The 15,986-nt window shown below is 39.8% G+C and overlaps 1 pseudogene across 1 annotated transcript; it reads right to left on the bottom strand.

Moving 5' to 3' along the window:
* Nucleotides 1-11,149: 11,149 nt before the first annotated feature.
* On the bottom strand, nt 11,150-15,721 carry LOC308350823 (heat shock factor protein 2-like; annotated as a pseudogene). Its single transcript has 2 exons — nt 15,718-15,721; nt 11,150-12,725 (listed from the first exon to the last, which is right to left on the bottom strand). The product of its transcript is annotated as a heat shock factor protein 2-like (transcript).
* Between the last annotated feature and the right edge of the window lie 265 nt (nt 15,722-15,986).

The raw sequence follows: 15,986 nt of genomic DNA, 5'->3' as shown, positions 1-15,986 counted from the left end.
CAGATGTAGTGAAAAGAAGGGCCATCTGTACCCCAATGTTTATAGCAGCAATGGCGATGGTCGCCAAACTGTGGAAAGAACCAAGATGCCCTTCAACGGATGAATGGATAAGGAAGATGTGGTCCATATACACTATGGAGTATTATGCCTCCATCAGAAAGGACGAATACCCAACTTTTGTCGCAACATGGATGTGATTGGAAGAGATTATGTTGAGTGAAATAAGTCAAGCAGAGAGAGTCAATTATCATATGGTTTCACTTATTTGTGAAGCATAACAAATAACATGGAGGACAAGGGGAGATGGAGAGGAGAAGGGAGTTGAGGGAAATTGGAAGGGGAGGTGAACCATGAGAGACTATGGACTCTGAAAAACAAACTGAGGGTTTTGAAGGGGCAGGGGGTGGGAGGTTGGGGGAACCAGGTGGTGGGTATTATGGAGGGCACGGATTGCATGGAGCACTGGGTGTGGTGAAAAAACAATGAATACTGTTACGCTGAAAAGAAATAAAAAATTTTTTAAAAAAACCACATTTTTACATTTGTTGCGATCCTTTCTTTTAAAAGATTGCATGTATGTATGTATTTATTTATTTATGAATAAAAGTGAAAGAGAGAGAATGAGCAGGGGTAAGAGGGAGAGGGAGAAAGAGAATCCCCACTCAGCAGGGAGCCTGACTAGGGATTGATATCTGGAGCCTGGGACCATGACATGAGCTGAACGCAGACACTTAACCAACTGATCCACTCAATTTCCCCCATTACTATCCTTTTAAAATTACTGGAGCAGGGCAACTGGGTGGCTTGGTGGGTCAAGCCTCTGCCTTCGACTCAGGTCATGATCTCAGGGTCCTGGGATTGAGTCCCGCATCGGACCCTCTACTTGGCAGGGAGCCTGCTTCCTTCTCTCTCTCTCTGCCTGCCTCTTCACCTACTTGTGATTTCTCTCTGTCAAATAAATAAATAAATAAATAAAATCTTGTAAATAAATAAATAAATAAATAAATAAAATTGCTGGTGCTGCAATACAATAGACAAATTCGAATCTGGAGTGTGAGGATCAGAGAACAATCTCATACAAACAGCACCTGCTGGTTGAAGTGATACAGACCAGGACAAAACACTAATAAGTGAATTGGTGACTCGGCTGCCATAATGATCTAAATGAGATATGTTGGGATCCCTAGGTAGCTCAGTCAGTTAAGCGTCTGCCTTTGGCTCAGGTCGTGATCCCAGGGTCCAGAATCAAGTCGTGCATTGACCTTCCCTGCTCAGCTGGGAGCCTGCTTCTCCCTCTGCCTGCTGCTCTTCCTGATTGCTCAGTCTCAATCTCTCTCTCTGACAAATGAATGAATAAAATCTTAAGTAAACTAACAAACAGTAAGATCTATTTCAGTAATAGGAGGAAAAATAAGAAAATGTAAACAGAAAATTTGAACACTAGAGAAGTCTTGGCCTGAGGAAGAAGGACAAAAGAAGGTATGGCTGAGAAAATGTGGTTGTGAGCTTTTTTTTTTTTTTTTTTTAAGATTCCTAAGTCACTTCTCCCCTTTCCTTGAAGATTTTCACCCCTTGATCACTGTCACTTTTCCCAACACACAACTCCTGTTAGAGATCTTGGGTATTCTAATTTTCACATAAAATGAAATACTCAACTACTCTGCATTCTCAGAATTCCTTGATCTTCATTCCTCTAGTGATCTCAGCCATCTGCACCATGGTCATTTCTTTACTATTCCCATTACCAGTAGTTGCCATTCCTACTCCAACTTCTGAAGCCACAGTATCCTCAGAACAATAATGTGATTAATGTTTTAAGTCACTAAGTGAATAAATCACTGAACAAATAACTGAAAAGCTGAGAGAATTATATTCCTATTCATTCCACCAAAATAGATGCTGATGGGACTTGTCCCACTACCAAAGTTGCTATCTCTCTCTCAAAACAAACAAAACCCCAAACATGCTGCCTCTCCTGCTATGGAGGGAGAGGGAATAAATGGCCAGGAAGCTTCTGAAGAAAAAAAAGTCTTTTTTTTTTTTTTTATTCAATGTTCATTATATTTATTTTACTAAATAGTATGGTTCAAAAAAAACACAAACAAATTGGAAAACTTTTACTTAAAACTAGTCCAACAAGATGGATGGGGTTGATGCCATCTCATTCCCCTTCTTTGTATATATATGGAGCTGGAGCCATATCTGACAGCAAGCACTCATGTTTATGTTGCCTTTCCTTTGAACATGAATGAACTTCTCTGAACAAAAGAGACAAATGAATTTTACAAGATACAGGCACTTTCTGTACCCAGTTTTAAAAATAAGCCAAATGAAAAATATTTAATAAAAGTAACTGGAACAAGGAGGAGTCAAGATGGCGGAGGAGTAGCAGGCTGAGATGACATCAGGTAGCAGAAGATCAGCTAGATAGTTTATCAAACCATTCTGAACACCTACAAATCCAATAGGAGATCAAAGAGAAGAAGAGCAGCAATTCTAGAAACAGAAAATTGACCACTTTCTGAAAGGTAGGACATGCAGTGAAGTGAATCCAAAGCAACGGGAAGATAGACCGCAGTGGGTGGGGGGGCGGCTCCCAGCAAGCAGAGGAGCAACAGAGCACAAAATCTGAACTTTTAAAAGTCTGCTCCACTGGGGACATCACTCCAGAGGCTAAATGGGGCTGGAGCCCTCATGGGGACAGTGTGGTCTCAGGTCCCGAGGGGTCGCCAAGGATCGGAGGTGTCTGAGTATCACAGAGCTCGCAGGTATTAGAGCAGGGACGCTGACTACAGAGACAGAGCTGAGGAGTGAGCTTTCAGCTTGGGATTACCTTAAACTATGATCCATGGCACAGTCAGACCACCCCTCTTTAAGCAGGGACCCCACAAGTGGCAGATCCGGGGAGACCTCCCTGGAAGAGAGGCAGTGATCTGCTGAGTTTGGAGACTCTAGGCGGGGCTGGATGCCAGAGACAGAGACGCTTGGTCACAGGCCAGGTGAGCTTGGCACGCAGCTGGAGACCAGGGAGACAGGAGTGATTGAGGGCTTTTCTCTGAGGGCACACTGAGGAATGGGGCCCCAAGCTCTCTGATCCTCCAGGCCGGAGATTGGGAGGCCGCCATTTTCATTCCTGTCCTCCAGAACTCTATGGGAAGCATTCAGGGAACAAAAACTCCGAAGGGTGAACCAGAGCAGATTACTTAGCCTGGCCACTGGCAAGGGCGGTGCAAATCCACCTCGTGCAAAGACACTTGAGAATCACTACAACAGGACCCTCCCCCAGAAGATCAGCAAGAAATCCTGCCAAGACCAAGCTCACTTATCAAGGAGAACAGTGGAATTCCAGAGGAGGAGAAAGCAAAGCATGGCATTCATGGCTTTCTCCCCATGACTGTTTAGTCTTGAAAAGTTAATTAATTTTTTTAATTTTATTTTTTTCTTATTCTAATTTTTTAACTTTTACTCTTTCTTCTTTTAACGTTTTTTAGCTAGTTTATCTTAACAATACCTTTAATTTTTTTGAACCTTCATTATTATAGTCATATTTTATCCTTCATTGTATCTAACTTTGTTTTTTGTATACACATAGGGTTTTTCATTCTAAAAAATTTTGGGATAGAACTTCTAATAGATCAAAATATACCCTAAATCTAGCACAGGGCTTTATTCTAGTCTCCTGCCTGAGCAAATTCTCTCCACTTTCTTTTTCTTTTTTTTTTAAGATTTTATTTATTTATTTTACAGAGAGATCACAAGTAGGCAGAGAGGCAGGCACAGAGAGAGAGGAGGAAGCAGGCTCCCCACTGAGCAGAGAGCCCGATGTGGGGCTCGATCCCAGGACCCTGGGATCATGACCTGAGCTTTTAGAAATTTTTTTAAATTTTCATCTTTACAATCATATTCCATCCCTTCATCATGTTTATCCTTATTTTTGTGTATATATATATATATATATATATATAGTTTCTCTTTCTTTAAAATTTTGAGAGGTAGTTTCTTCTAAGAGACCAAAGTACTCCCAAAATTAAGTGAGTGGCTCTACTCTATTCACCAGTCTAATATCTATAATTTTTTAAAAATTTTTTGAACTTTTTAACCCCCTTTCTTCTCCCCATGATTTTGGGTCTCTTCTGATTTGGTCAACTCACATTTTTCTGGGGTATTTGCCACCCTTTCAGTATTTTATTCTCTCCTTCATATATGCTTATCTGGATAAAATGACAAGGCAGAAAAACTCACCACAAAAAAAAAAGAACAAGAGGCAGTGCCAAAGGCTAGGGGCCTAACCAATACAGACATTGGTAATATGTCAGATCTAGAGTTCAGAATGACAATTCTCAAGGTGCTAGCTGGTCTCAAAAAAAGCATGGAATATATTAGAGAAACGCTGTCTGGAGAAATAAAAGCCCTTTCTGGAGAAATAAAAGAACTAAAACCTAACCAAGCTGAAATTTAAAAAGCTGTTAATGAGGTGCAATCAAAAATGGAAGCTCTCACTGCTAGGATAAATAAGGCAGAAGAAAGAATTAGTGATTTAGAAGACCAAATGACAGAGAATAAAGAAGCTGAGCAAAAGAGAGACAAACAGCTATTGGATCATGAGGGGAGAAATCGAGAGATAAGTGATACCATAAGATGAAAGAACATTAGAATAATTGGGATTCCAGAAGAAGAAGAAAGAGAGAGGGGAGCAGAAGGTATATTGGAGAGAATTATTAGAGAGAATTTCCCTAATACGGCAAAGAGAAGAGCATCAAAATCCAGGAGGCGCAGAGAATCCCCTCAAAATCAATAAGAATAGGTACCACCCTGTCATCTAATAGTAAAACTTAGAAGTCTTAGTGACGAAGAGAAAATCCTGAAAGCAGCTCGAGACAAGAGGCCTGTAACATACAATGGTAGAAATATTAGCTTGGCAGAAGATCTATCCACAGAGACCTGGAAGATCAGAAAAGACTGACATGATATATTCAGAGCACTAAATAAGAAAAACATGCAGCCAAGAATACTATATCCAACTAGGCTATCATTTAAAATAGAAGGAGAGATAAAAAGCTTCCAGGACAAACAAAAACTGAAAGAATTTGTATACACCAAACCAGCTCTACAGGAAATATTGAAAGGGGTCCTCTAAGCAAAGAGAGACCCTAAAAGTAGTAGACCAGAAAGAAACAGAGACAATATACAGTAACAGTCACCTTACAGGCAATATAATGGCAATAAATTCATATCTCTCAATAGTTACCCTGAATGTAAGTGGGCTAAATGCCCCAATCAAAAGACACAGGGTATCAGAATGGATAAAAAAACAAAATCCATCAATATGCTGTCTACAAGAAACTCATTTTAGACCGAAAGACACCTCCAGATTTAAAGTGAGGGGGTGGAAAACAATTTACCATGCTAATGGACATCAAAAGAAAGTTGGGGTGGCAATCCTTATATCAGATCAATAACATTTTAAGCCAAAGACTATAATAAGAAATGAGGAAGGGCACTATATCATACTCAAAGGGTCTGTCCAACAAGAAGATCTAACATTTTAAATATCTATGCCCCTAACATGGGAGCAGCCAACTATATAAACCAATTAATAACAAAATCAAAGAAACACATCAACAATAATATAGGGGACTTTAACCCCCCCCCCCTCGCTGAAGTGGACAGATCATCCAAGGGAAAGATCAACAAGGAAATAAAGGCCTTAAGTGACACACTGGGGGGCGCCTGGGTGGCTCAGCGGGTTAAAACCTCTGTCTTCGGGTCAGGTCATGGTCCCAGGGTTCTGGGATTGAGCCCCATTTCGGGCTCTTTGCTCAGCAGGGAGCCTGCTTCCCCACCTCTCTCTCTCCCTCTCTCTCTCTCTCTCTCTCTCTCTCCCTGCCTTTCTACCTACTTGTGATCTCTGTCTGTCAAATAAATAAATAAAATTTAAAAAAAAAAAAGTAAATGACACACTGGACCAGATGGACATCACAGATATATTCAGAACATTCCATCCCAAAGCAACAGAATATACATTCTTCCCTAGTGCACATGGAACATTCTCCAGAATAGATCACATCCTGGGTCACAAATCAGGTCTCAACCAGTATCAAAAGATTGGGATCATCCCCTGCATATTTTCAGACCACAATGCTCTGAAGCTAGAACTCAATCACAAGAGAAAATTTGGAAAGAACCCAAGTACATGGAGACTAAACAGCATCCTTCTAAAGAATGAATGGGTCAACCAGGAAATTAAAGAAGAATTGAAAAAATTCATGGAAACAAATGATAATGAAAACACAATTATTGAAAATCTGTGGGACACAGCAAAGGCAGTCCTGAGAGGAAAATATATAGCGGTACAAGCCTTTCTCAAGAAACAAGAAAGGTCTCAAATACACAACCTAACCCTACACCTAAAGGAGCTAGAGGAAGAACAACAAAGAAAGCCTAAACCCAGCAGGATAACAGAAATCATAAAGATCAGAGCAGAAATCAATGAAATAGAAACAAACAAAACGAAAAAAAAAAAAACAGTAAAACAAATCAACAAAACTAGAAGCTGGTTCTTTGAAAGAATTAATAAGATTGATAAATCCCTGACCAGACTTATCAAAAAGAAAAGAGAAAGGACCCAAATAAATAAAATCATGAATGAAAGAGGAGAGATCACAACTAACACCAAAGAAATACAAACAATTATAAGAACATATTATGAGCAACTATACTCCAGCAAATTTGACAATCTGGAAGAAATGGATGCATTCCTGGAAAGGTATAAACTACCACAACTGAACCAGGAAGAAATAGAAATAGAAAACCTGAACAGACCCATAACCAGTAAGGAGATTGAATCTCCCAACAAACAACAGCCAAGAGCCAGATGGCTTCTCAAGGGAATTCTACCAAACATTTAAAGAAGGATTAATTCCTATTCTCCTGAAACTGTTCTAAAAAAAATAGAAATGGAAGGAAAACTTGCAAACTCATTTTATGAGGCCAGCATTACCTTGATCCCAAAACCAGACAAAGACCCTATCAAAATAGAGAATTACAGACCAATATCCTTGATAAACACAGATGCAAAAATTCTCACCAAAATACTAGCCAATAGGATCCAACAGTACATTAAGAGGATTACTCACCACAACCAAGTGGGATTTATTCCTGGGCTGCAAGGTTGGTTCAACATCCACAAATCAATCAATGTGATACAATACATTAATAAAAGAAAGAACAAGAACCATATGATACTCTCAATAGATGCTGAAAAAGCATTTGACAAAGTACAGAATCCTTTCTTGATCAAAACTCTTCAAAGTGTAGGGATAGAGAGTACATACCTCAATATCATCAAAGCCATCTATGAAAAACCCACAGTGAATATCATTCTCAATGGAGAAAACCTGAGAGCTTTTCCACTAAGGTCAGGAACAAGGCAGGGATGTCCAGTATCACCACTGCTATTCAACATAGTACTAGAAGTCCTAGCCTCAGCAATCAGATAACAAAAAGCAATAAAAGGCATCCAAATTGGCAAAGAAGAAGTCAAACTCTCACTCTTTGCAAATGATATGATACTTTAGGTGGAAAACCCAAAAGACTCCACTCCAAATCTGCTAGAACTTGTACAGGAATTCAGTAAAGTGTCAGGATATAAAGTCAATGCACAGAAGTCAGTTGCATTTCTGTACACCAACAAGACAGAAGAAAGAGAATTTAAGGAGTCCATCCCATTTACAATTGCACCCAAAACCATAAGATACCTAGGAACAAACCTAACCAAAGAGGCAAAGAATCTGTACTCAGAAAACTACAAAGTACTCATGAAGGAAATTGAGGAAGACACAAAGAAATGGGAAAATATTCCATGCTCATGGGTTGAAAGAACAAATTTGTGAAAATGTCTATGCCACCTAAAGCAATCTATATGTTTAATGCAATCGCTATCAAAATCCCATCCATTTTTTTCAACGAAAGAACAAATAATCCTAAAATTTATATGGAACAAGAAAAGACCTTGAATAGTCAGAGGAATGTTGAAAAAGAAAGCCAAAGTTGGTGGCATCACAATTCCAGACTTCAAGCTCTATTACAAAGCTGTCATCATCAAGACAGTATGGTACTGGCACAAAAACAGACATATAGATCAATGGAACAGAATAGAGAGCCCAGAAATAGACCCTCAACTCTATGGTCAACTAATCTTTGACAAAGCAGGAAAGAATATCCAATGGAAAAAAGACAGCCTCTTCAACAAATGGTGCTGGGAAAATTGGAGAGCCACATGCAGAAAAATGAAATTGGACTATTTCCTTACACCACACATGAAAATAGACTCAAAATGGATGAAGGACCTCAATGTGAGAAAGGAATCTATCAAAATCCTTGAGGAGAATGCAGGCAGCAACCTCTTTGAACTCAACCGCAGCAACTTCTTCCTAGGAACATCGCCAAAGGCAACAGAAGCAAGGGCAAAAATGAACTATTGGGATTTCATCAATATCAAAAGCTTTTGCACAGCAAAGGAAACAGTTAACAAAACCAAAAGACAACTGACAGAATGGGAGAAGATATTTGCAAACGACATATCAGATAAAGGGCCAGTATCCAAAATCTATAAAGAGCTTATCAAACTCAACACCCAAAGAACAAATAATCCAGTCAAGAAATGGGCAGAGGACATGAACAGACATTTCTGCAAAGAAGACATCCAGATGGCCAACAGACACATGAAAAAATGCTCCACGTCACTCGGCATCAGGGAAATACAAATCAAAACCACAATGAGATACCACCTCACACCAGTCAGAATGGCTAAAATTAACAAGTCAAGAAATGACAGATGCTGGCGAGGATGTGGAGAGAGGGGAATCCTCCTACACTGCTGGTGGGAATGCAAGCTGGTGCAACCACTCTGGAAAACAGTGTGGAGGTTCCTCAAAAAACTGAAAATAGAGCTACCCTATGACCCAGCGATTGCACTACTGGGTATATATCCTAAAGATACAAACGTGGTGCTCCGAAGGGGCACGTGCACCCGAATGTTTATAGCAGCAATGTCCACAATAGCCAAACTGTGGAAAGAGCCTAGCTGTCCATCAACAGATGAATGGATAAAGAAGAGGTGGTATATACACACAATGGAATACTATGCAGCCATCAAAAGACATGAAATCTTGCCATTTGCGACGACGTGGATGGAACTAGAGGGTATCATGCTTAACGAAATAAGTCAATCGGAGAAAGATAACTATCATATGATCTCTTTGATATGAGGAAGTGGAGATGCAATGCGGGGGGTTGGGGGGAGGTAGGAAAAGAAAAAATGAAAAGATGGGATCGGGAGGGAGACAAACCATAAAAGACTCAATCTCAAAAAACAAACTGAGGGTTGCTGGGGGGAGGGGGGACGGGAGAGGGTGGTGGGGAAATGGACATTGGGGAGGGTATGTGCTATGATGAGTGCTGTGAAATGTGTAAACCTGGCGATTCACAGACCTGTACCCCTGGGGATAAAAATACATTATATGTTTATTAAAATAAAAAAATAAATAAATAAAATAAATAAAAAAGAAAAAAAAGTGTGTGAGAAAAGCAAAAGATGCTTCTGACTCTTCAGTATCTTATTAAACAAAACAAAGAGATTCACAAAGAAAAGTACCAAATGATACTTTTTTTCAATTTTTATTTATTTTTTTAATTTATTTTCAGTGTTCCAGAATTCATTGTTTATGCACCACACCCAGTGCTCCATGCAATATGTGCCCTCCATAATACCTACCACCAGGCTCACCCAACCTCCTACTCCCCGCCCCTTCAAAACCCTCAGATTGTTTTTCAGAGTCCACAGTCTCTCATGGTTCACCTCCCCTTCCAATTTCCCTCAACTCCCTTCTCTTCTCCATCTCCCCATGTCCTCCTTGTTATTTGTTATGCTCCACAAATAAGTGAAACCATATGATAATTGGCTCTCTCTGCTTGACTTTTTTCACTCAACATAATCTCTTCCAGTCCCATCCATGTTGCTACAAAAGTTGAGTATTCATCCTTTCTGATGGAGGCATAATACTCCATAGTGTATATGGACCACATCTTCCTTAACCATTCATCCATTGAAGGGCATTTTAGTTCTTTCCACGGTTTGGTGACCATGGCCATTGCTGCTATGAACATTGGGGTACAGATGGCCCTTCTTTTCACTACATCTGTGTCCTTGGGTAAATATCCAGTAGTGCAATTTCAGGGTCATAGGGAAGCTCTATTTTTAATTTCTTGAAGAATCTCCACACTGTTCTCCAAAGTGGCTGCACCAGTTTGCATTCCCACCAACAGTGTAAGAGGGTTCCCCTTTCTCCACATCCTCTCCAACACATGTTGTTTACTGTCTTATTAATTTTGGTCATTCTAACTGGTGTAAGGTGATATCTCAATGTGGTTTTGATTTGAATCTCCCTGATGGCTAGTGATGATGAACATTTTTTCATGTGTCTGTTATCCATTTGTATGTCTTCATTGGAGAAGTGTCTGTTCATATCTTCTGCCCTTTTTTTGATATGATTATCTATTTTGTGTGTGTTGAGTTTAAGGAATTCTTTATAGATCCTGGATATCAGTCCTTTGTCTGTATTGTCATTTGTGAATATCTTCTCCCATTCCGTGAGTTGCCCCTTTGTTTTGTTAACTGTTTCCTTTGCTATGCAGAAGCTTTTGATCTTGATGAAGTCCCAAAAGGTCATTTTCGCTTTTGTTTCCTTTGCCTTTGGAGACATACCTTGAAAGAAGTTGCTGTGGCCAATGTTGAAGAGGTTACTGCCTATGTTCTCCTCTAGGATTCTGAGGGATTCCTTCCTCACATTGAGGTCTTGTATCCATTTTGAGTTTATCTTTGTTTATGGTGTGAGAGAATGGTCGAGTTTCATTCTTCTACACATAGTTGTCCAATTTTCCCAGCACCATTTATTGAAGAGACTGTCTTTTTTCCACTGTATATTTTTTCCTGCTTTGTCAAAGATTATTTGACCTTAAAGCTGAGGGTCCATATCTGGGTTCTCTACTCTGTTCCACTGGTCTATGTGTCTGTTTTCAAATGATACTTTAAAATAAATAGCTCATCATTTTGATGAATATATACATGAGGAGTCCACTTCCTGGGGACTTAGCAATCCAAAAGTGACCTACCACTATCCAGAGGTGCAGCAGCACGTTCACATAAATAAAACAGTGTGGCTTCACTAGCTTTGGCTTCTGTAAATGGCTCCAGGCAAACAAGCTTACTCGGGGTTGGCTCTGGATTTAGGCTGCTATCCAGGAGCTCATCAACTTCTATGGGTTTATCTACAGAGGACATAACTCTGGATGATGCTGTATTCCTCTGGTCAACAGGAGAAGTAGGGTTCCCACTGAGGAATGCAAGAAGTGGAAAGGCTGTGTACTGGATAAGCTGCTTATCTGTTTTGGGTTTAGATTTTCTTCCCTCTTCTGAAACTGGCTGAACTACATTGTTCTTGGTAGTTTCTAATCCTTTATTCTCAGAATCAACCAGGAGATCTAGGTCTATGCTAAACTGTCTTCCTGACAACATGGCTTGGAAGTCCTCTAAGCTGCAATCAATACTGTCAAGGTAATCCAACAGCTCAAACTTTCCCAGAAGATTGATGTTATCATTAATTGTTTGATTAAATGTTATCATTTAAAATGGAGTCCATTATGGTCGCAGGATCTTCTGTGGTGAGACTAGATGAGCCATTTAGCTGGACAGCACTAGACATGAAAGGACTGGTACCATCACTAGTACCATCACTGCCTGAACTTAGGGACTCTCTAGCTGGACTCTGAATGACAGGTACATACTCATCTTCATTGTCATCTTCAACAATGACAATATCAGGGTATTGGCTACAGTTGGAGGGATCAGATATAACATCCTCATTAGTTTCTGGAATAACTGGGATATTTTCTTCATCTGCATTATCATCAGTTACATCATAAATAATGATGTCATCTGAAACCCACTCCCTTGCCTTTAAACTTCAGTCCTACTGTGTGGAACTTTACAATGGTGATTATCAGCTGGTTCTTTGACTATATGCTGAAACAGATTCATTTGGGGGGCTCTTAGTGTTTAGAAGTAGTGGCCTTTTATGTTTTAAACTCACAAGTTGGTTATTCTGAACCAACATAACAATAAACTGGAAAATCTTTCAAATAACTTGTTTCTGTTGTGCTTGTTTTGCTCGTAATTCTTACACCTCTTTCCAAAGGGACTAATTCTCAGTTTTTAATTCAGAAAGCCTGGACTCAATAGTTTCTTGTTTTATTCGAAACTTCTAAGCACTGCTTATAATTTTTGTTAAATCTTCCTGATGAATCTTATTTTCTCCCTAGTTTTGAAGAAGAAATCTTCCTTTTAATGTTCTCGAACAAGTCATCCTGACCTTGTTTGAAGTAAGGATGCTGAAATTCAACAGGACCACCTCATTCCTGCTTTACAGTTCCAGAGTCAATATGCACAACTTTACAGAAACCATACATATTCAATCGCCTCACAAAGCTTGCCATATTGTTGTGCTTGAAATATTGGGGAAGAATTTCTTTTGCAAATCTTTGTTCCTCCAAAACCAGAAAACTCTGGCGATTCTGGCTCCAGGTGATGATGTGGGTTTCCTCCACAAGTGTCCACAGCTTGCTGAGGAAAGCCGACACGTTCAAACTCTGCTTCTTTGTTAAGGCGACTCAGGAATTCCAAAATCTACACCCGAACATGGTGGCTGCAGTGGCAGCAGCCTAAAGAAAAAATTTTGAGCATACACCCCAAAATAATAATGAAAATAATGTATAGATTAGTGTCTTTAGTTGCAAGTAACAGAGACCGACTATGTGTGTTAAACTGAAGGAAAAATACTGAAATAATGGTCACTCTTGTCCTGCAGCCAGCACCACAGACCAAAATCCTATAGACTGGGTGTGATGAGAACATCACTGCCATTCAGCACTAGATGGCGCACCTTACTCTGCCAATGCCATCAGCCCAGGCCCTGCTGCGAGAGCTTGATTCACTGAGGCTGCAAACTTGGATCTGGTACTTCTGCTGATGCTGAAAGAAAAAGAAGGAAATTGTGTGCTGACAAACACTACATCAGTGAGGTGATCAGGGTTAACAGCAGTAGGGGTGCTTGTGTGTCTCAGTCCGTTAGGTGCCTGCCTTTGGTTCAGGTTATGATACCAGGGCCCTGGGAATGAGCCCCACAATGCTGGCTCCCTGCTCAGTGGGGAGCCTGCTTCTCCATCTCCCTCTGCAGCTCCCCTTGCTTGCGCTCTCTCTTCTCTCTTCTCTGTCAAATAAATAAGCAAAATCTTAAAAAAAAAAAAAAAAGGTTAATAGCAATAATGATGTCACATTGATAATATGTATGTTCCCTTGAGACGATGTGTTGGAAAGAGCACTTTATCTTTGTGATCTTTCTTCCTTACCCAAGAAGCCTCAGTCTAATATGAGAAAAACATCAAATTCTAATATGTGGGCTTCCTATAAAATATAAGACCAGTACTCCTTAAAACTGCAACTGTCATCAAAAACAAGTCTGAGAAATTGTCAGAGCAAGGAGGAGCCTAAGGAGGCATGACAGCCAAATGTAATGTGGCTTCCTGGGTGGGAATCCTGGATCAGAAAACGGAAAAGAGAAGAAAAGGGGGAAGAAAAAAAAAAAAACCACAGGGGCGCCTGGGTTGCTCAGTCAATGAAGCATCTGCCTTAGACTCGGGTCATGATCTCTGGATCCTGCAATCAAATCTTGGATCAGGGACCCAGCTCAGCAGGGAGTCTGCTTCTCCCTCTGCTCCCTCAACATCCCTCCTCCATCATGATCCTGCTCTCTTGCTCTCCCTCACCAAAATAAATAAAGTCTTAAAAAAGAAAAGAAAACACAAGGATGTCCAAATAAATTATGATTTTAGTTAATAATGTGTCAGTAGGCACCTGAGTGGTCATGTGCATGGGAATCGAACACTTCATTTCAGTTCAGGTCATGGCTTTGGGGTCTCATGGTCATAGGATTGAGCCCCACACGAGGCTTTGCACTCAGCGTGGAGTCTGCCTGGGATGTCTCTCTCCCATCACCACTGTCCCTCCCCCCATTCTCTCTGTCTCTAAAATAATTATTAAATGAATAAAATCTTAAAAAAGAAAATATTGGGGAATAATGTTGATTTTCCTAATTATAACAAATATAATTATAATGTAAGATGTCAATAATAGGGGAAAGTGGGTATATGAGGACTCAGGGTACTTCTCAGTTTTTCAGTAAGTCTAAAATGACTCTACAAAATAAAGTCTATTTTTAAAAAAGAAAAGAAATTGTTTGCTGTCCTTACATTTTCATCTCACTAGTTCCTAATTCAAACACTAGACTGAGAGTATCTGATTGATTGAGTCCAAGTTATATGCTATACTTTATCTGCAATGAAGAAAAAGAAAGTCAATTTCAAATGGATTCAGTTTGTTTGGAGGATACAGGCTTTAATTAGTCCAAGACTTCCAGATGACTATATATATGGAAAGGGTACTCAAATGATCAGAAGCCAAAAATTGACAAATGTTCACTACACATGGCCTATGACACCAAACAACCCCCACTAATGTCTTGACTACCTACAGATTCAAACTGACCAGTGTAACTCATAATCTACATAACAAAATATTCTGAGGATGTGTAGGACACAGAATGTTGAGTCAAGAGATACAATAGCATTGCACAGGGAATGCTTCAGTTGGGCATTAGGATATTCTCATCTGATTGTGTTACTAATGTATTCCCTACTGCTAGTACAGTATCTGCCCCATATTGGATCATCAATAAAAATTTGCTAAATAATATGTGGTCTAGGAAACCTACTGGCTCAAGTAAGTTTTCTCTGTATTTTTTTCTTAAATAAATGCAGATAGTTTTTAATTCAGAACATCTGGATGTCATGATGCTACATGGAAATGGAGTTGTAGCAAACGGGATTTCATGCATCTCAAGGATCAAGTCCCAGAAAGCTTCAGAGACCTTTATCTTTTCAGTGAAAGTCATACATTGAGAGAAACCTTATAAGTTGTTCCGTTAAAAAATATCTGGAGCAAAAAAAAAAAAAAAAAAAAAAAAAATCTGGAGCGTTAGTGAAGTGACTGCAACTTGAAAATTACCCTGTTGGGTTACACAGCAGTCAGTGCTTCAGTGCACCTGTGAAGGCACATGGTCAGAAACATTGAATCTATAAAGTGTGAGAGAAAGGCTGCTCAATCGCCTTCCTACTTCGTGCCTTTTCCATTTCTCTGCTCTTTAATTGGCTGTAGAACATGTTTGAGACTAATTTACTGGCAACCTTACAAGTTAAAATTTTGATTTTGTCTGGCAACTTTAGTATGACTTGTATAAAGGTCAGCCTCATCACAAACAATTCATAGCACACACCCTATCCCCAGTCTTGGAAAATATCATCCATAATTCTGTAATAACTTACTAATGGCCCTTTGAATATTGAAGCATAAGAAGAGGAGGTCAGCAAAAAATGTCTACTTCCCTTATTGTTTTAGCTTGTTTAACTCGTCCTGTAGATTTAAAGCTCTGTTCCAGGGAGGCTCTCCCTGATTTACTAGATTGAGTTCTTCCTCTGGGGCTCAACCCTGGACCCTCTCCTTTTAGTATTTTCTTTTTCTCTTTCCTTCTGACAGGTCGTCCTCACCCATAACCTCAACTGTCACTTACCCAGAATTAACACAAATTTTACACCGCTGGCCTGAGACACCTCGAGGCTCCAGACACCTCTCTCTATATATGTCTACTTGATTATGCTTCTTGGACGGCACAAAGTATCTCATCCTCAACAAGCCAAAACTGAACTCATGGCCTTCCGCGAGACATTTTACTTGGAGGCAAAACAGAAGCAATGAATGACCGCATCAACCAGTGAAAACCATGTTTTCTACAAATCCGTATCTTTTCGAAGTTCTG

The sequence above is a fragment of the Martes martes genome (assembly GCF_963455335.1).
Source record: "Martes martes genome assembly, chromosome: 10".
NCBI lineage: Eukaryota > Metazoa > Chordata > Mammalia > Carnivora > Mustelidae > Martes > Martes martes.
Note: the sequence above shows the minus strand (reverse complement) of the source record. Positions and strands in the feature narration are given on the sequence as shown.